This window comes from Gymnoscopelus microlampas (genome assembly GCF_963454915.1).
Source record: "Gymnoscopelus microlampas genome assembly, chromosome: 15".
In the NCBI taxonomy this organism is placed as follows: Eukaryota; Metazoa; Chordata; class Actinopteri; order Myctophiformes; family Myctophidae; genus Gymnoscopelus; species Gymnoscopelus microlampas.
In genome coordinates this window covers 48,112,984-48,135,471 of record NC_139952.1, presented here as the reverse complement: position 1 = coordinate 48,135,471, position 22,488 = coordinate 48,112,984, and the positions used below count along the sequence as shown (strand labels likewise).

At 42.2% G+C, this 22,488-nt stretch overlaps 2 protein-coding genes and 1 long non-coding RNA gene across 3 annotated transcripts in view; 1 reads left to right on the top strand and 2 right to left on the bottom strand.

Moving 5' to 3' along the window:
- LOC311062402 (uncharacterized protein) overlaps nucleotides 1–22,488 on the bottom strand; it is a 700,443-nt gene that overhangs the window by 215,758 nt on the left and 462,197 nt on the right. The gene's annotated exons all lie outside the window — the stretch shown is intronic.
- Nucleotides 1–22,488, bottom strand: part of LOC311062409 (NACHT, LRR and PYD domains-containing protein 3-like) — a 165,402-nt gene that overhangs the window by 89,244 nt on the left and 53,670 nt on the right. The window lies entirely within an intron of this gene.
- On the top strand, nucleotides 8,556–12,294 carry LOC311062428. The gene is made up of 3 exons (XR_014602499.1): nucleotides 8,556–8,639; nucleotides 11,914–12,122; nucleotides 12,154–12,294. It is a non-coding gene; the product is annotated as an uncharacterized lncRNA (long non-coding RNA).

Sequence of the window (22,488 nt, the reverse complement as noted above, 5' to 3'; positions counted from 1 at the left end):
TACCGGTCCGCTGGTCACGAAATTGTCTTAGGAATGAGAAAAAAAAGTCTCCATGGGGTGGCTAATAGATAGGGAAAAACATTTTTTTGGGGTGAACTATCCCTTTAATAAAACAAATAATCTAACAGTGTAGTTTATAAGTAAATTAAAATGTATAGGAGGATTGACCTACTTTGTGTGTGGAGGTCCAGGTTCATCATTCTTCATAGACACAGATGGAGGCTCTGGTCTGTGGATGAGCTGTTTGTCAGTTCCCTCCTCCTCTCTCTCCTCACAATGACTCATCTTTATCCCCATATTTATTAAACCTGTCAAGATTACAGTCAAAATAGACCAGAAAACATTACATATTTACTGCATATGCACAATGTGCACGCACACGCGCGCACGCACGCACGCACGCACGCACGCACGCACACACACACACACACACACACACACACACACACACACACACACACACACACACACACACACACACACACACACACACACACACACACACACACACACACACACACACACACACACCTAATACTTGGTTGTGATAACATGCAAAGCAAAATCACACCGATGTGAGGTGGATCTAAAATGAATGATCAAAGTTTTAAAAAGTTAGCAGATTAAATCCCTTATAAACATGGATTATTAGAAGAACTGGATGAGACGTGGGAAATGGCAGCCTATTCATTTCAATGAAATGTGCTTTCCTTCATATTGTAGATCTATTTTCCTTTCAATGTGCATCAGATTGATGCATTTATCTTTATATTGTGCTACAGTCTCAAAAAAGCCAGACTGAAACAGTAAAAGGGCAGAGAATCATGTCATTAGCTTATATCAATACAAAGGCAGGTGATAAAGTCACTGAATATAAACTACAGTGAATGCAGGAAGCTTTGCTCTTGTTCTATGTTTCCTAAAGATGGAGATAACAGCAGTACTGGTGCTTCAGAGCCCAGTGCACAGAGCTACTGGCAGCTACAGAGAAAACTGTCTGCAGTAAAAACTCATTGTTAGAAGATCCATTTATCTGCATATTCCCAAGATTTCATTATTAAAGCAGTAAATTGTATTCATTATTATTAACAGCCTCTGTGGGTACAGAGAAAACTAATGGAGGCTGAACCTCCTAAATCTAGAGGTTTAGTCTAATGGTCTTCAGATTGATTTGTAAAGTATTCAATATGTTGCCTTTTATAGACAGCCTTACAGAAACACAGTAAATAAATAGTACAAATACAGTAAAATACCAGTTACACAGTTATAATGACATTCCATAGTTTGTTGCATTCAGGGATCAACATTATAAATGGTCCACAGCCCTGGAAGTCCTATTTAAAGCCTCTGGGCCAACAGAATGTACAGTATCTTGGTTGGGCCAGGCACCAAAAAAGATCTGCCCCCGGTATTCCAACATGGACATTACAGCCAAACAGCACAATCCGATCAGTAAAACACAGTTGTAGGGAGAAGTGTACAGAAGTGTCTCTCTCGGTAGGGCGGGCCATACTTTTTTTTTTTTTTAAATCAAAAAAGAGGGGTGTTCAAATGACAGATTTTGGCATGTAGAACACAAATCTGAAGACATTTTTCAATTCTGATAAACCTAACCTACATTTTTTTGCAGTTGATTATTGTAAATTTTTTGATTAATTTGCGATTTTCTTCTAGAAGAAAAAAATATTTTGGGAGGCTTTTATAAAGAATTCCTGTTCAAAATAACAGATGTTGGCATGTAAAACACAAATCTGAAGAAATTTTCCAATTCTGATAAACCTAACCTACATCAATTTGCAATTGATTATTGTCCATTTCTTTGATTAATTAGCGATTTTCTTCTCGAAGACAGAACTTAAGATGGGAGGCTTTTATAAAGAATTCCTGTTCAAATAACAGATGTTTGTGTGTAAAACACAAATCTGAAGAAATGTTTCAATTCTGATAAACCTAACCTACATACATTTGCAGTTGATTATTGTTTTATTAATTTGTAATTAATTCGCTCAGGCCAACTGCAGCAATAGCAACTGCGGCTCTGATTGAATCATCACAGAAGACACCCTATGAAAAGTGATTGATAAAAACAAGGTCAAGATAGCACAGGAGAAGTTGATACGAGAGCTGGGGGATGAATTTGAGGAGAAGTGCAGGAAGGAGGGGGGGGGGGGGGGCGTGTGAGTCCTGCATCCTCTTTGATGGACGGATTGACCTGACCAATGTAATGATGGAAGCTGAGGGCAATGACCAATGTTTTCCTGCAAAGATGAGGGAAGAACATAGTGTTGTCAGTGAGCATGGCAGCAACTATATGTTCCATTTTACCCCAGAAACAGCAACTAAAGAGGAGTCACATGCAGTGCAGATTGCTAAGGTCCTTTTTGCTTGGCTGAGAGAGAAAGGTTTTCATAAGACCTTGTGGGCCATTGGAGGAGACTCAACAAATGTCAACAGTGGTGTAAAAGCTGGAGTATTGTGAGGAAGCTGGAGCTGCACATGGGAAGACACCTGGTCTGGTTGGTGTGCAACTTACACACTGGTGAACTGCCCCTCCGCTGGCTCATTGTTGAACTTGAAGGTCCTACTCTGTCAACAAATTATCTGGACCAACACTAAAGCTCCTTGATTCAGCTACAGAGTTGGATATCAATCCAAAATTTACCAGGATCTCTGATGGCCCTTCACTGATCAAGCTGCCTTACAAGGTCATTCAAGATTTCTCGACTGATCAACACTATGGCTATCAAATTGTTTGTGCATTCGGAGACAGAGTGGTTCCTACAAGCCTGGATCTGTTGGATATTGGGCCACAATGGGCCAGTAAACCACAGCCACCGGCTCACCACAGCAAACAGACTTCTCAGGCTCTGGGTGTCAAAGCATGGACTGAGAGGAAAGAATCAGAAAAATCTGCAGTTCATTGTGGAATACATCATTGGAGTGTATTATCCATGTTGGTTCAATGTGAATGTTAGGTTTTCCATGCCTTCAGCGCCTGTAATATTATTATGATTATAATTATGTGTGTATTTACTGCTTATTTAGGATTAGACCAGTGTGGTAGGCCGACATATAAAGGCATAGGTAAAATACATACATATATGAAGGTTAATACTGCCTGTTTGGAGTCATTAACTGAGGCAGCTCTTTAAGGTCTCATAAGTTGGGTCCTTTCTCAGAGTGTGTAGGTCGTAAATTCCTTACCATTCCCTTATCTCGAAGAGGAGAGAGAGAGAGGCTCAAATGACATGCTTGATGCCTATGTTAGGGGGGAGGAGAAAGACACTTGCGAGGTGCTCATCGCATTTGCCCAGTGAGTAAAGGCACATATTGGGGGTCCTTGCTTAGATTTTCTGAGGGTCATAAAAATACCTTAGATCCCTTATCAGGAAAGAGAGAGAGAGAACCAGGCCACCTTGGGGGGTGGGCATGATCTGGTGGGAGGAAACATCCTTTGTGTGGGTCTGTGGTGCAGAGTCAGTGGGAAATCAGTTTCTTGGAGTCCCTCAACAGATCAGTAGTATAGTCCGCTTGCCAGAATGTGAACCCGGAAATGTTGAGTACACCAAAGTTTTATGTTAGAAATGTTGAGTATGGGTCCCCAGCATGTAGAAACTGCCGGATGCTAACTTGGATATGTTGAGCAATTTTCAGAATTAGCGTAATTAGCTTTTATTAGCATAATCACCTATATGGACAATATTTCAGCAATAGTCCCAGGCCTTAGGGATATTTTTGCGCTAATCAGTCTTAAATGCACCAAATTTGGCCCAGATGTAGCCCAGGGCATGCTCTAATGATTTAGCTAGGGCGCCCGAGCGGGCGACCTTTGGGGTCGACATAGCGGCCAAATCCAAAATGGCCTCCATATAAAACGGTTTTGGCTGTAACTTTTGAACCAGATGAGCTACAAATACAAACTTGGTGTCTATTTCATGTTTTTTGACCATTGCAAACACATTGGAATGCTTATCATTATGATTGGGTGTGTCTGAAACCCTAATATGCATATTTCCAAGATGGTGGCTATGTGCAAACGAGTTATAACTTAACCTTTGACACTTTTGGCAAACTGGGTGTCATTTTATGTTTTTTTTAAGCATTAGAAACACATTGGAATGCTCCGATTAATGATTAAATCTATCTAGAGCACTCTAATTAGCTTATTACCAATATGACCACTATCAACAACCTAAAAGCAACCTATGTATGTTTACATACAATTTTATTGAAACAATAGACAAATGGAGTGGAGCATATCCCTATTGATACAGATAATAAGCCAGTAGGCTAGAGTATATTAAACAATACAAATAAAAATGGAAATGCGGTGCGTGGAAGGGGTGGGGGGGGGTGCCCGGGGCGGGTGCCCGGGCGGGGCGCCACTCCACGCACCACACAACAAGGTTTGTTGTGTAGAACCTCAATGTTCCTTACATCCACATGATGAGGTGTAACAAACTCCGGCTTTTCCTCTCTTCCATAAGCTAGCAGGATGTGATACTACATCAGCCTTCCTTGGCCATGGGAAAAGAGTGCATGTTTAGCTTGGGAGGCAACACTGGATCTCACAGTAGCACCTGATTATGTGGATGTGAGGATGCCTCACCAACAATGAGCGGTCCAGATGACAACATATAAGCACAATGGATAGACAGATACCTTTATTGATCGCACAGGGGAATTTCAGTCCCCCAGAGGCAGCACAGCAGTCAGAGTTACAAAGTTACAGATACAGAGTAAGGAATGTATATGTTACAGGGAAATTGGAGAACCAGGGAAATTGGAGAAGGAGCACTCGTTTTCACCGCCCCCCAAGCAATTCTGTAGAAACAACACTAGAGGGAGCCACGAGCCAGGCTTCTCAACTAAAGTGCACACACATATATGGCCACGACCACACACACACGCGCGCGCGCACATGCGCATACGCTCATAATTTCAATTTGGTTTATTGAGAGCAGGACTGTTAAGATACTTTTATTGTGTTCTGGCTTTTGTTTTAGTTTCTCCCTGACACACGCGCATCGGCCGGTCAGCGTGGGCACTCGCGCCTGGAGGCGCGAGGGCGCGCCTTCTCGGCCTCAAGCTCTGCTGAGTCGGCGCCCCTCCGTCATGGACAATAACTATTATCACGTGTGCGTGTGAACGCGTGTTCAGCGTTCCCCTATCGTAGCTTCCTGGTTGCTACGTGGGGGGAACAACAAAAGACAGGTCCGCGTCGCATCAAAGCCCCGCCTCGCCCCAAAGCCCACTGCATAAAAACGAGCGCTTTGTCTTCAATCTCCCTGGTTCTCCAATCTCCCTGTGACATATACAGCAATACAAAGGTAAGACATAACAATAAGATGCACCATCACTAAAGAACAAAAGTATACACCTGTACAACTATCCTGCACTATGCAGAAAAATAACAATAACACCAGGTTACAGTGTCCTGTCAAACCGTGCAACCAGTACAATCACTGCAATGCAAAGAAAAGTGACAAAGTGTCCACAGTGCAATCAGTACAATAACTATCTAAGTGTAATTAGAGGTCAGAGTCCTTGGTACATCTTTTATTCCAAGTTACATGACCGGGAGCAGTATGGGTTAGCGCCCCCAGCCTGTGTCTTCCGTGAGGAAGAAGCCCAACACACCCACGGTGAGGCCTTTAGGAGGGCCATTCAAGCAAACCGGCCTAAGGAACCATCACGCCAGAGGGAAATGTTTGGATCGGGGTGTTGCAGCGGATCTGGTGCAGCGGATCTGGTACAGTGCTCAGGTCCTGGACCTGGTGAGACGAAGAAGGAGCCCGGCCAGGAGGCCACCCACAGAGCCTAGTCCCTCCACGTGCCAGAGCCTCCCCGACTTTACTACTTTAGCAATTCAACAACATGTGTTACAATGACTGAGATTAAAATAGTCTTCAGAGGATTATAATGTTTATTATCATCCAGTGATCTACTGTCACTCTAACCCAGTGGTCCTCACACTTATCTGTCTCAGGGACCCCCTGCAATTAACCTTTACATCCACAGCATTACATTGTTACTGTATATTCATATTATGGTATGTAAATATGTATCTGTATATTCATACTTAAATATGTATTGTTAATACATAAGATACAGATCATATAATATACAGTTTGTCACAAAGAAAACCTTCCATTACAGGACAGATTGAAAATAACTTTATACTTGACTTTTAACCACTTGAACCCCAGCATCCCTATTCTGGGGGGAATATTCGCCCCAAAAATAGCAGATCTACAAGGTTGTGAGCTTGTAGATCTGCTATTTTTGGCAAAGACATTTGGTGTAGATTGAAAAAGAACACACCAAATACAGTGCAACTCAGGTCTGTATTACTAAGTGGTTAAACTGAAGTGATATTGATACATTCCAAATATGATCAAAGTATTCTGCAGCGCCCCTGGACTTATGTTACAGCACCCTAGGGTGCCACAGCCCACACTTTGAGAAACCCTGCTCTAACATTAGCACAGCAAGCCTTTAAAGGGTAAGACCACTTTGGTAGAGGTTTGGGTTGTGTAATTACCTTGCCATGATGTAACTCCAAAGGTGGGCAAGAAATCAAAAATAATTGCTCCATTGATTAGAAATTGATAATTCAAAATATGCTCCTCATTGACTTACATTGTACGGTAAAGCACCCTCAAAGTCACTCTTTTAGCACATAAATGAACGCAAACAAAGTTGATTCAGACAATATAGAACATCACCAAACCCAGTACTGTTTTTTTTTTAAATAAAAATGTTAACCTCCCGTTGATATTGCTATTTTTATTAAGAAAACCCGGACTGGATCCGTGGGTCCGGATCCGGATCTTCAAATAGTGAAATCAGCAGGAAGTTGACATTTTTATTAAAAAAATAAACAGTAGGCTACTGGGTTTGGTGATGTTCTATATTGTCTGAATTAGCTTTGATTGTGTTCGTTTACGTGCTAAAATAGTGACTTTGAGAGCTGTTTCAGCGTACAATGTAAGTCAATGAGGAGCATATTTTGAATTATCAATTTCTAATCAATTGAGCAATTATTTTTGATTTCGTGTCCACCTTTGGAGTTACATCATGGCAAGGTAAATACACAACCCAAACCTCTACCAAGGTGGTCTTGCCCTTTAAAATAGCAGAGACATGACCCGCCCTATTCTGCTTCTGATTGGTTTAGGTTTAGACAAGAGGAGAGATGATTGGTTAAGGTCAGATATCATGGTAAGCCAATCTGACGCAGAGCTGGGCGGGTCTTTCCTTTGTCTCCCTGGTGCAAACCAGCCTGATATAACTATGAGAGTGATGACACTAAACCAGCGTGATATAACTATGAGAGTGATGACATAGCATAGACTCCCATCATAAAAATGGAATGCGGAAATGCTCTATCTCAATGAGGAAGTTCCAATATTTGGAACTACAGCCCATAGCAGCCCGCTTTGCAGTGAGATCAAAGCGCGTGACCGAACTCCCTCTTTCTATGGGTCTGGTGCGAACACACACAGCGAACACTCCTCTCCGCGCTCATGCACACACACACACACACACACACACACACACACACACACACACACACACACACACACACACACACACACACACACACACACACACACACACACACACACACACACACACACACACACACACACATGATCTTTCTATCAGCGTCTATATTCCAGGCAGAACTAAACAGTGATCTGAAGACATGCTTCCTATAGAGGAATCCACAGACGCGCTGCCTGTAGGCGGCCATTGCTGCGGTGTCGCGGCCGCGGAGCGTTGACACTGCAGCGATGGCCGCCTACAGGCAGCGCCTCTGTGGATTCATCTATATCAACAGTACAGGTTGTGTTTATAATACTTTTACTCATTCAGATTCAGACAAACTTTTACATATTAAATACCAAGTGGTTCTAGTATAATGTATAAAACACTTCAACAACATTAACCCCTACACCCCTCTATTCTTAGTAAAACACACCTGGCTATGCACTTGGACAGTGTTTTTCCCTCTATACACTCTTTGCCAAAAATAGCAGATCTACAAGCTCACAATGTGTCACAACGCCACACGTTCCCCTCCAGAATAGGGTGTGTGGGGTTCAAGTGGTTAACATTCTTAACACCAGACTAGAGAGATTATTGCTACAGTGTATTGTTTACATTCTCTTATAGTTAGACTTATACTGACAACTTATAAGACAACAGACATAAGTAACAGCGCCTCCACCATACTGTATGTGGAGGCTGCCAATTATAGCAGAGACAGCACAACACTTTGCCAGCCTTTTTGCCTCCTTTTTGGGCATCCCAAGATGTTGAAGCCCTCTAACAACCAGTCTGTGGGTATAATGTCCTAGGCTGTCAAATATAAAACCAATAGTCTGACCTATAGCCCAGCTCTGAGATGGTATGTAGGAGAGATTGGTATTTAGTGACCTTGGTCATAAATGCTTCCTCTAGGCTATAGGTCAAAGGTGAAGGATATCTCTAATACAGACACTTCTCTGGACTCTTTATAACAACATGTGATGTATGAGCTCAAGCAACTCCCCTGAGGTCACATGACTTACTGTCAGCTGGAGGTGACTGCTTTACACTTGTAAACTGTGATGTGATTCTAATTACAACAAGTTACTTTAAACAACTTAAAAAAACTTGACTTGTTGAGCTCATGCCTCCTTCAATGCATGAGAGCTAGCAAGCTGCTACTTATCACCTGACAGGGGGGAGTTTCCCCGATTGGACGTAGCACGCGGAAGGAACACGTTATCCCGACCAGTTCCTTTCCCCTCCATCTAGCCTGCTCCAACGCTCCTGATTTCATGTATAGAGGGGCGGGTGTATAGAGGCGCGGAGAGATTGCGGCTGATCCCATTGGTTCACCGATCTGTCCGTCAACCCCCGCCCCGTTAACACAACATTACGAGCGACGCCCACTGCACTCTGGTTGGTTGGGGAAATGAACACTTCCTTATACCCAGGACAGGCTATGGTTGGTCCAGGCTTTTATTTTTTAGCAAAACTAAACAATAAAAGCCTGGAGATCGAGGCTACCCTCCATCAGGCGCCCCGGCTGACCAGGGGGAGGCAGTATAGAAACCATACACACATACGAACACACATACACACACACACACACACACACACACACACACACGCGTAACATGCAGACCTAACGAGGCGCACCGTGCACACACACAAAAGCCAGCACTGCACACGTGCGAGCCAGCACTGCAGACGTACACACACACACACACACACACACACACACACACACACACACACACACACACACACACACACACACACACACACACACACACACACACACACACACACACACACACACACACACACACACACACACACACACACACGTCAGAGGTCTGCCATCACAGTATCCACACAGGGACCAGGTGTGACACCCAGGGGCAGTGTTGAGAAAGTTCACTTTCTACATGAACTAGTTCAAAGTTCAGTTCACACATTTTAAAATGAACTAGTTCAGTTCAGAGTTCATAATTAAACATTTTGAACTAAAGCTATGAGCTTGTATATCTGCTATTTTTGAATAGCCAAAGTATAAAATATGAATAAAGGGGTTACAGTGATTATGACTCTTTATTATTACATTTTGCTGGGGACCCCCCTGGTACCCCCCCCCCAAGAACCAATGTGTTAAGGTATAGGGTCAGATATCATGGTAAGCCAATCTGAGGCAGAGCTGGGCGGGTCTTGTCTTTGTCTCTCTGGTACAAACACACAGGAAACACTCACTCCTCTCCACACACACACACACACACACACACACACACACACACACACACACACACACACACACACACACACACACACACACACACACACACACACACACACACACACACACACACACACACACACACACACACACACACACACACACACACACACACACACACACACAGGGGTGCAATGCTCACTGGACGGCCTTGCACGCCGTGCCGGAACTTACTTGACCAAAACTACTTTAAATTCGAAACTCAACAAAGTTTTCAAAGGTTCCCGACTCACACCTAGTGAATTAACATAGGAATGAGCCTAGATGCATATCAATTGTCCATTGTGTGATTTGCAGTGTAGGTGTTAAGCCACGTGCGCGTCACGTCATTGAAATAGAGTGCAAGAACATACCAAATGAGCACTGCATGCCTGAACACACACCACACACACACACACACACACACACACACACACACACACACACACACACACACACACACACACACACACACACACACACACACACACACACACACACACACACACACACACACACACAAAATGATGAGTTCAAGCATGATCTTTCTATCAGCGTCTATATTCCAGGCAGAACTAAACAGAGTGATCTGAACTGAGACATGCTTCCTATATCAACAGTACAGGTTGTGTTTATAATACTTTTACTCATTCAGATTCAGACAAACATTTAGATTAATTTGTTGTATTAATGATTTATTAAATACCAAGTGGTTCTAGTATATGGTATAAAACACTTCAACAACATTAACCCCTTCACCCCTCTATTCTTAGTAAAACACACCTGGCTCTGTCCTTGGACAGCTTTTTTCCCCCTCTACACCAAATATCTTTGCCAAAAATAGCCGATCTACAAGCTCACAATGCAATGCCACACGTTCCCTCCAGAATAGGGTCTGTGGGGTTCAAGTGGTTAACATTCTTAACACCAGACTAGAGAGATTATTGCTACATTGTATTGTTTACAATCTCTTACCCTGCAATAATCTCTATGCTTTGATCAGACCAGGTAAAACTAAATGGAGTCCAGACGGTTCAGTTGACTGACAGGGCAGGTACTTTGACCTGCAACCAACTAACACACACACGCACGCACGCGCGTGCGTAGTTGTGAGGGACGTCAGTGTTGGGGATTTCCTATTCAAATTCATTAAAGAACGATCGGAGGTAGGTGGATTTTGTTAATGGTCACGGGACTTAAAGAACTTTTTTTTTTAAAGTACCTTTTCATCGTCAAGTCATAACACACAAACACACACACGCAGAGATAACAACCTCACTCTACAACAAAGTATCACATGACCAAATTCCCCTGAGGTTAAGTAACAGCGTCTCCGCCATATGTGGCAGGCTGCCAATTATAGCAGAGACAGCACAATACTTTGCCAGCCTTTTTGCCTCCTTTTTGGCCATCCCAAGATGTTGAAACCCTCTAACAACCAGTCTGTAATGTCCTAGGCTGTCGAATATAAAAACCAATAGTCTGCACCTATAGCCCAGCTCTGAGATGGTATGTAGGAGTGATTGGTATTTAACTCTTTAACTGCCAGAGTATTTACACATCTACCCCCCTTCCCTGCCAGAGAATAACATTGCAAAAATAGGTAAACTGTGAATTTTGTCTCCGTTTATTTTTTAACATTGAAGTGAATGGAGCAGAAAATCTTCGCATCGCGTTATCTCCTGCTTCCTTTGTGATAAACAAAAAAATAAATTTTTTTTTTTTAAATGTTTTCAAAAATCTCGTCAATCTCGTCGACGGCTGGCTGAGCCATGCGGAGAAAAACGAGAAATCTCGTCAATGGCAGGGAAAGAGTTGTTAATGACCTTGATCATAAAGGCTTCCTCTAGGCTATAGGGTCATAGGTGCAGGATATCTCTAATACAGACTATTCTCTGGACTCTATATCAACAACATCTGGTGTATGAGCTGTCAAAGATGTCTGGGTTATCACAGAGATGGATCATGGATGGAATGATACAGGAATGTTCTCACTCTACAACAAAGTATCACATGACCAAAGTCCACTGAGGTCACATGACTTACTGTCAGCTGTGGAGGTGAATGCTTTATCACAACTGTGATGTGATTCTAAATACAACAAGTTACTTCTAACAGCTTTTAAAAACACCTTTTTACTAACTAGTATTATAAACATTTACTTTATTAATTCAACAACATGTGTTACAATGACTGAGATTAAAATAGTCTTCAGAGGATTATAATGTTTATTATCATCCAGTGATCTACTGTCACTCTAACCTCAGCACAGCAAGAGACATGACCCGCCCTATTCTGCCTCTGATTGGTTTAGGTTTAGACAAGAGGAGTGATGATTGGTTTAGGTTTAGACAAGAGATATATATCAGATATCTTGGTAAGCCAATCTGAAGCAGAGCTGGGCGGGTCTTGCCTTTGTCTACCTGGTGCAACACACACACACACACACACAGGGTACACTCTGCAGGTAGCAGGCGTGTGCTCACCCCCCCGCTCCTCCACACACACACACACACACACACACACACACACACACACACACACACACACACACACACACACACACACACACACACACACACACACACACACACACACACACAGACAAGTTCAAGCATGATCTTTATATCACCGTCTATATTCCAGGCAGAACTAAACAGTGATGTGAAGACATGCTTCCTATAGAGGAATCCACAGAGAGCTGTGGTGTGCACTGACACCGCAGACATGACTGTGCCAGGGGAGCGCTCTGTGGATTTGTCTATATGAACAGTACAGTGGGTTGGGTTTATAATACTTCATCATTCAGATTCAGAAAAGGTGGTTCTAGTATATGTTATAAAACACTACAACAACATTAACCCCTTCACCCCTCTATTCTTAGTAAAACACACCTGGCTCTGTACTTTTTTTCCCTCTGCACCAAATCTCTTTGCCAAAAATAGCAGATCTACAAGCTCACAATGCGTCACAACGCCACGTTCCCCTCCAGAATAGGGTGTGTGGGGTTCAAGTGGTTAACATTGTTAACACCAGAGAGATTATTGCTACAGTGTATTGTTTAAAATCTCTTACCCTGCAATAATCTTTATGCTTTGATCAGACGAGGCAAAACAAAATGGAGTCCAGATGGTTCAGTTGAATCAACAAACTGACAGCTCTGTCATCCTGGAGGTGTTGTTCTCAACAGGTCCTGGTGCCCCGCCCTGTTATGAACCATATGACCCTGGGCACAGACACGGCACCTGACAGGGCGCACACCCACACACCCCCACACACACACACACACACACACACACACACACACACACACACACACACACACACACACACACACACACACACACACACACACACACACATACACACACACACACACACACACACACACACATTGTGTGAGTCATCACTGTAAACTGGTTCAACTGTTAGTAGGTAAGATATGACACCATGTTAACTTGTTCTTGTCCTCACCTCACCTCTCATGCTCTTAGTCAGGGGATATTAAAACAATCTTGGAATAAATTCCTTACCAAAAAAAATCTTCACCAATGTGTAAAGGTGTCTAGTAACACATCTCACAAAGACTGAAATGCAGTTTCCCTAGGAGAATTTTTGACAGCTCCTTAAAGTTGGGGTACCCACCATAACCTTGGTTAAAAAAAAATCTAAAACAAAAAATCTAAATGTAATTATTTTTTTAAGTAGCATGTGCGGGGTCAAACTAGGTTGTTTTTATGATTCTGAATCCATTGCAAGCATTTGTTTTGCACCAAAACCACTCCTTGGGCTAAAAACGGCCCAATCTCAATGGGCTTTTTACACAAAAAGTATACCTGGAAAAGGATGACTGTGGCCGTTTTTAGCCCAAGGAGTGGTTTTGGAGTGGTCTAAACGAAACTTTGGGATCACCCAAGGAGTTTCTGAGAAGGAGAGACCAGATGTGGCTCCATGTCAAAAATCCTTCCGGTCGGCGTTTCCAATGTTATCTCCTTGACTAAAAGCTTAATAACTCCATTTCTTTTTAACGTGGTGGAAGCGGGCCGTTTGCGATCGGCGATCACTCTGCAATGGAGGATTGTGTTGGAAATATTATTGTTCCAGGCGTTAGTCGGGACCCTCCGCCGTCTCGCACGCACGCTCTGTTTACATGCACTTCCACGTCGGGGTTTCTACAGCACAAAACATATAACGTAAGTGGATGGAAGATATGCAGGCACTGAACGTATAATATTTTAATAAACCTCTGGCACCCAATGTGTTAAGACATGTTGTGTTTTAAGTTCATTACAACATGTACATTACATTATAAAATAAATAATAAATAAGGCCTGTTAGTATTTAACATTATTACAGAGACTCATATTGTATTTGTACAGAATAGCAGCAACATTTTACAAAGTGACAACAGAGACAAAGACATGTGAGCAGATAGCTGAGTGTCTACAGAGAGTCTGGTAATCAGAAGGTCACAGGTTCAAACCCCAGTCCACCTACAGTACTGTAGTATGAGTGTCAACATGTCCTTGAGCAAGACACTTAACCCCCAAGTGACATCTGAGCAGCCATCAGCCAGATGAAACTTAAACAGAAACAAAAGTCTACCTTTAAATGAATGTTGTATTAGAGTCACATGTCACACACTGTCCATCTCACACTGTGTGGAGCGTGTTTATTATTAGTGTATTTAATTAAGTTATTTACTATAAAAATTAGGGATGTCCGATATTATCGGCCTCCCGATATTATCGGCCGATATTAGCATAAAAATTGATATCGGGAAAATATCGGTATCGGTTTTTGAAAAAAAAAGTTTTTTTTTTTTTTTGCTTTATAAATAAGTTACAGGAGTTCTTACTGTATATGGTGTGTGTGATATGAAATTTGAGCTTACCCTAATCACAATAATCCCCGCATATATCGGTATCGGTTGATATCGGTATCGGTAATTAAGAGTTGGACAATATCGGTATATCGGTTATCGGTAAAAAAGCCAATATCGGACAACCCTAATAAAAATGAAACCAGACATTTACTACAAAGCGCCCCCTTTAGAACAAAGACAGTAACTGCAGTGGAAAAGAAGAACTGCTCTGATGAAAGACTTTAAAACAGGAACTAAAACCTCTAGATCACATGGGCCGCCCTGTGTACACACACACACACACACACACACACACACACACACACACACACACACACACACACACACACACACACACACACACACACACACACACACACACACACACACACACACACACACACACACACACACACACACACACACACACACACACACACACACAGCGTCTATTATATTCCAGACAGAACTAAACAGTGATCTGAAGACATGCTTCCTATATCAACAGTACAGGTTGTGTTTATAATACTTTTACTCATTCAGATTCAGACAAACTTTTACATATTAAGTACCAAGTGGTTCTAGTATAATGTATAAAACACTTCAACAACATTAACCCCTTCACCCCTCTATTCTTAGTAAAACACACCTGGCTCTGTACTTGGACAGGTTTTTTCCCAAAAATAGCCGATCTACAAGCTCACAATGCGTCACAACGCCACACGTTCCCCCCCAGAATAGGGTGTGTGGGGTTCAAGTGGTTAACATTCTTAACACCAGACTAGAGAGATTATCGCTACAGTGTATTGTTTACAATCTCTTACCCTGTAATAATCTTTATGCTTTGATCTGACCAGGCAAAACAAAATGGAGTCCAGACGCTTCAGTTGACTGTGAATCAGACATGAAAAATTACACCCTTATCTGACAGGGCAGGTACTTTGACCTGCAATCAACAGCACAGTGCAGGCAGGTACCTTATGCAGGCAGGCAGACAGACAGGCAGGCAGGCAGGCAGACAGACAGACAGACAGACAGACAGACAGACAGACAGACAGGCAGGCAGGCAGGCAGGCAGGCAGGCAGGCAGGCAGGCAGGCAGACAGACAGACAGACAGACAGACACTACAACAAAGCATCACATGACCAAACTCCCCTGAGGTCACATGACTTACTGTCAGCTGTGGAGGTGAATGCTTTACACTTGTAAACTGTGATGTGATTCTAATTACAACACGTCACTTCTAACAACTTTTTTTGTAAAATAGCAGATCCACAAGCTCACAACACATCATATCGTTGTGAGCTTGTAGATCTGCACATTTTTAATAATTTTGATGTATTTATATATTTTCAGATGGGGTCCACCACCAAATACATATCAATTATTAAAGAAATATATCCGTTTAGATCTCCTTGACATGAAGATGTTTCAGAACCACTGATCTATATAACTCACATGGACTTCTGTTCTGCTCTGCTCTTCTAAACATGTTGCTGACCAGTGTTGAACTCCACTACCTTTTTACTAATCTCTCTGCAATACTGAATCTGTCGGGAGCCTCGTTCAGAACGTGTCAACAGTGGCCTACAAGTGGGCGTGCCTGCAGATCAGGAAGCGGGCCGCGCTTTACCCAATCAAATGTAGTGGGCGGGATTTACATCTGTGCGCTCGCTTCCCACTGGAAACAAACCCAAACTCATTTAACAACAGCGTCCTCGGAGCCGACAAAACCACGGAAAGTTAGTAACATTTTAACTTGTTCTTCCATTATAGAAACAACTGGGCTTATAACCAAAACGATCCATGTTACGTGGGAGAAATGTTGTTAGTGGGAATGAAAACATTGAGGCAGAGACCAAACGCCGGTTTCCAGTATTAGTCTGTCTATTTAATCACTCCTCCCAGAGTCAAATGCAAAGGTAAAAACAGCAGAGGGCGCTGTTTTACCTTTTCTTTGACGATGAGTTCCCAGATAACTAGTATTGTAACTAATTACTTTAGCAATTCAACAACATATGTTACAATGACTGAGATTAAAATAGTCTTCAGAGGATTATAATGTTTATTATCATCCAGTGATCTACTGTCACTCTAGCCTCAGCACAGCAAGAGACATGACCCGCCCTATTCTGCCTCTGATTGGTTTAGGTTTAGACAAGAGGAGTGATGATTGGTTATAGGGTCAGATATCATAGTAGGCCAATCTGAGGCAGAGCTGGGCAGGGCTTGCCTCTATCTCCCTGATGCAAACACACACAGGAACACTTCTCTCTGCAGGAATGGATGGAACTAGAGACAGATACACAGCCCAAGGGGGGAGGGGGGGAGAGAGAGAGAGAGAGAGGAACTCAAAGTCTCAAAGTCATCATCTTATCACTCATCATTCATTCTTATCACATGTTTTACAAGGCTCTATATACACGCGCACGCACACACACACACACACACACACACACACACACACACACACACACACACACACACACACACACACACACACACACACACACACACACACACACACACACACACACACACACACACAGGAGTGAATACAAGGACACAAATATTACAGGTGCAGTTTAGGTTACATTCACAAAATCATGGCATTATGTCTTCATGACAATAAGTAAGTCATTCAGTACTCTATGGGTATAATTACTCAGTACACTATGGGTATTAAGTAACAGTATATCACTCAGTACTCTACTGGTAGCAGTACTCAGTACTATATGGGTATAAGTAACAGTATATCACTCAGTACTCTATGGGTATAATTACTCAGTACACTATGGGTATTAAGTAACAGTATATCACTCAGTACTCTACTGGTAGCAGTACTCAGTACTATATGGGTATAAGTAACAGTATATCACTCAGTACTCTATGGGTATAAGTACTCAGTACTCTATGGGTATAAGTAACAGTATATCACTCAGTACTCTATGGGTATAAGTACTCAGTACTCTATGGGTATAAGTAACAGTATATCACTCAGTACTCTATGGGTATAAGTACTCAGTACTCTATGGGTATAAGTAACAGTATATCACTCAGTACTCTATGGGTATAAGTACTCAGTACTCTATGGGTATAAGTAACAGTGTCTCCACAACATACAACAGAGTACCTTGCCAGCCTTTTTGCCTCCTTTTTGGGCATCCCAAGTTGTTAAAACCCTCTAACAACCAGTCTATGGCTATCATGTCCTAGGCTGTCAAATATAAAAACAAATAGTCTGCACCTATAGCCCAGCTCTGAGATGGTATGTAGGAGTGATTGGTATTTAATGACCTTTATGGTCATAAAGGCTTCCTCTAGGCTATAGGGTCAAAGGTGAAGGATATCTCTAATACAGACTCTTCATCAACCACAACATCATCTGGTGTTTTAGCTGTCAAAGATGTGTTACAATGACTGAGATTGAAATAGTCTTCAGAGGATTATAATGTTTATTATCATCCAGTGATCTACTGTCACTCTAACCTCAGCACAGCAAGAGACATGACCCGCCCTATTCTGCCTCTGATTGGTTTAGGTTTAGACAAGAGGAGTGATGATTGGTTAAGGTATAGGGTCAGATATCATGGTAAGCCAATCTGAGGCAGAGCTGGGTGGGGCTTGCCTCTGTCTCCCTGGTGCAAACACACACACACACACACACACACACACACACACACACACACACAGGGAACACTCCTCTCTGCAGGCACACAGGTGTGCGAGCAGACGCACTAATGCGCACGCATTAGTGCTGATCTTTCTATCAGGGTCTATGTTCCAGGCAGAACTAAACAGTGATCTGAAGACATGCTTCCTATATCAACAGTACAGGTTGTGTTTATAATACTTTTACTCATTCAGATTCAGACAAACTTTTACATATTAAATACCAAGTGTTTCTAGTATAATGTATAAAACACTTCAACAACATTAACCCCTTCACCCCTCTATTCTTAGTAAAACACACCTGGCTATAGACAGAGAGACAGCTCAAGGGGGGAGAGAGAGAGAGAGAGAGAGAGAGAGAGAGAGAGAGAGAGAGAGAGAGAGAGAGAGAGAGAGAGAGAGAGAGAGAGAGAGACTCAAAGTCTCTGTCATATCTTATCGTTCACTCTTATCACATTCTTTTACAAGGCTCCCACACACACACACACACACACACACACACACACACACACACACACACACACACACACACACACACACACACACACACACACACACACACACACACACACACACACACACACACACACACACACACACACACACACACACACACACCTTTTACTAACACTGCAGGTAAATGTTTAACCACATTGTGTGACTGGAAGCTGTAAACAAGTTCAACTGTTAGTAGTAAGATATGACACCATGTTAACTTGTTGTCACCTCACTTCACCTCTTGCACGCACGCACGCAGACACGCGCACACGCACACACACACACACACACACACACACACACACACACACACACACACACACCCTCACTCTACAACAAAGAGTCACATGACTGGAGGTGCTGCTTTACACTTTTATAATTACACTTTACTAATGATTCTAATTACAACACATCACTTCTAACAACTTTTTTTAAATAGCAGATCCACAAGCTCACAACGCATCATAATTGTGACTCGTTGTGAGCTTGTTCCCAGATAACTAGTATTGTAACTAATTACTTTCAACAACATGTGTTACAATGACTGAGATGGCAAGGCAAAACAAAGTGGAGTCCAGACGGACCGTTCAGTTGACTGTGAATCAGACATGAAAAATTACCTTATCTGACAGGGCAGGTACTTTGACCTGTAATCAACAGCACAGATGCAAACACACACAGGGAACACTCCTCTCTGCAGACACACAGGTGTGCGAGCAGACGCACTAATGCGCACGCACACACACACACACACACACACACACACACACACACACACACACACACACACACACACACACACACACACACACACACACACACACACACACACACACACACACACACACACACACACACACACACACACACAATCTTTCTATCAGCGTCTATATTCCAGACAGAACTAAACAGTGATCTGAAGACATGCTTCCTATATCAACAGTCAACAGTACAGGTTGTGTTTATAATACTTTTATTCATTCAGATTCAGACAAACTTTTACATATTAAATACCAAGTGGTTCTAGTATAATGTATAAAACACTTCTACAACATTAACCCCTTCACCCCTCTATTCTTAATAAAACACACTTGGCTCTGTACTTGGACAGCTTTTTTCCCTCTACACCAAATCTCTTTGCCAAAAATAGCAGATCTACTACGCCACACATTCCCCCCAGAGTAGGGTCTGTGGGGTTCAAGTGGTTAACACTCTTAACACCAGACTAGAGAGATTATTGCTACAGTGTATTGTTTAAAATCTCTTACCCTGCAATAATCTTCACGTCACACTAGTCATATTTGAACTGGGGACCCCCCACCCTGACAATCACTTGCAGCGGCAGCGATGGGGGGTGCTTGGAGGTGCTATAGCACCTCCAAAGAAGTCCATAGCACAGGGGCGCAGCCATGGGTGGGCCTGGGTGGGCCGTGGCCCACCCACATAGAGAGCTGGCCCACCCAATCGATTTTTCAAAACAAATAATAATAATTTTAATTTTTAATTTTTTTATAATACATTTTTGGATAAAAAAATCTGTAAAATCAGGCAAAAATAAGAATTAAATAACATAACCCAACCCTTAGCCTAACCCTAAAACCGAAATAAAGTAACAAAAAACGCCCAAAAACGGCCAATATAATCGCAATAACCACAAATATTTGCGCGTGCGCACGGGTCGGGGACACACGCGCGCGCGGGCGCGTGCCCACTCGCTCCTGCTCAGGCCCAGCCTATACTAGCGTTCTGGCTGCACCACTGTAGGAAATACTGAATTACCAACATTTTGGTCTAGTGTTCTCTGCCATAAAATGTTAATGCAATTTTTCTTTGGGTTAATCAAAATCAAAAATGAATTAAAGTTAAACTACATTGCCATTATATGAAAAAATATGCATAGGCTACACAGTAAAATCCTCAGGGTTCATTTATCCATTTGTAAATCTGAAGGTGCATGTAAATGGGCTGTTTGGTAATAATTCAGATGTATATGAACATTACTGTACCATACATTAATATTGATTCGCCACAAATAGCCAATCAACAAACTCACAACTTTCTCATAAAAGTTCATCTGGAACAGCCTTTACATTGAACATATAGCAAATCTGCTTTAGAACAATAAGAAACCAGCCTCCTATGGGTCTGTTTCCTACCGGTATATTAACATGAATCGTAACATCCCCATTCTGGGGTGAACATTCAGCGAAAATAGTCGATCTACAAAACCACAACGTGTAGCAACGTGACTGTGAGCTTGTAGATTGGCTATTTTCCCGCAAAGAGATTTGTTGAGGGGACAAGGAGGGGGCCCATCGACCCCCAGGTGACTCCAGTCAATGAAGTATTAGGTTTAAGAGGTTAATAACCTCTTTTCCCATGATAATTACCTGCCGTCATCAGAGATATCAAATATGTGCAAAAACGATACCAGATATGTGGTAGGCCTATGGTTAAAAAGAGTACAATCAATGAAAACAAAATCCATCAGCTGTAACAATGGTCAATAACCCATAATTCAATAATCGTTTTTTTATCCTAAGTTCTATAATTCAACTAAATCGCTAAGAAAAACTACATAGTAGGAGTATTAGTTTGAATATTAAATTGAACTTGCATTGGGTGCTTGCATCCCTGCCTTGTTTTAAATACATGCAGCCTCTTAAGAGCATGGCCTCTTGGACTGGATATGAATAAGGATGCTAGTAATATATACAGACATAATCTGTCGACAATCACCCAATCAATTTAAAAAAAATAATAATAATAATAATTTTTATAATTAATTTTTGGATAAAAAAAGAAATCGGTAAAATCAGGCAAAAATAAGAATTAAATAACATAACCCTAACCCAACCCTAACCCTAACACCGAAATAAAGTAACAAAAAAACGCCCAATATAACCGCAAATTTTCGCAGTTATTGCGCCCACCCGCTCCTGCTCAGGCCCAGCCTATACTAGCGTATACCAGTCAGCAAATACAAATATTTTTGTTAAAATCTTAACCGAATTAACCAAATCAAGGTAACTAAAAACCCCCAAAAAAGTAACACAACCCAAAAAAAAATCTCTCACGCGTGCATGCGTTAGCTCCCTTCCAGCTCCCCCATTAAAAATCGTCAGGAGCCGCCGCTGATCACTTGGAATTGTAAGCATTTAATTTTGTTTGACTCGGTTCCACAGATAAATATTGTGAAAGTGGCAGATCTACAAGCACACAACGCCTGGCACTGGGAGGCGTTGTGAGCTTGTAGATCTGCTATTTTCACAACGTTTGCCAGCGTTTGCCTCTTTCTTACGGAATATACGAATATTTGACAATTTGGTATTAAAAAGTAATTAAATTGTAACTTTATAAATGTGCAGATACCCTGTATACACTTATACTGTATGTTGGTTTTGTTTACTACTCATCTGGGGACCCCCCCAAAATAATGTGGGGACCCACAGGTTGAGAACCACTGATCTAACCTACAGGCGATGTACTCTCACAGTAACATGAGCCAAAGCAGCATGTCACACAGTAGAATGGCAGAGAGGAGTGATGATTGGTTAACGTAGGGTCAAATGTCAGAGTAAGCCAATCAGAGACAGAGTTGGGCGGGTCTTGCCTCCCGGTGAAAATACACACACATTCTGTCTA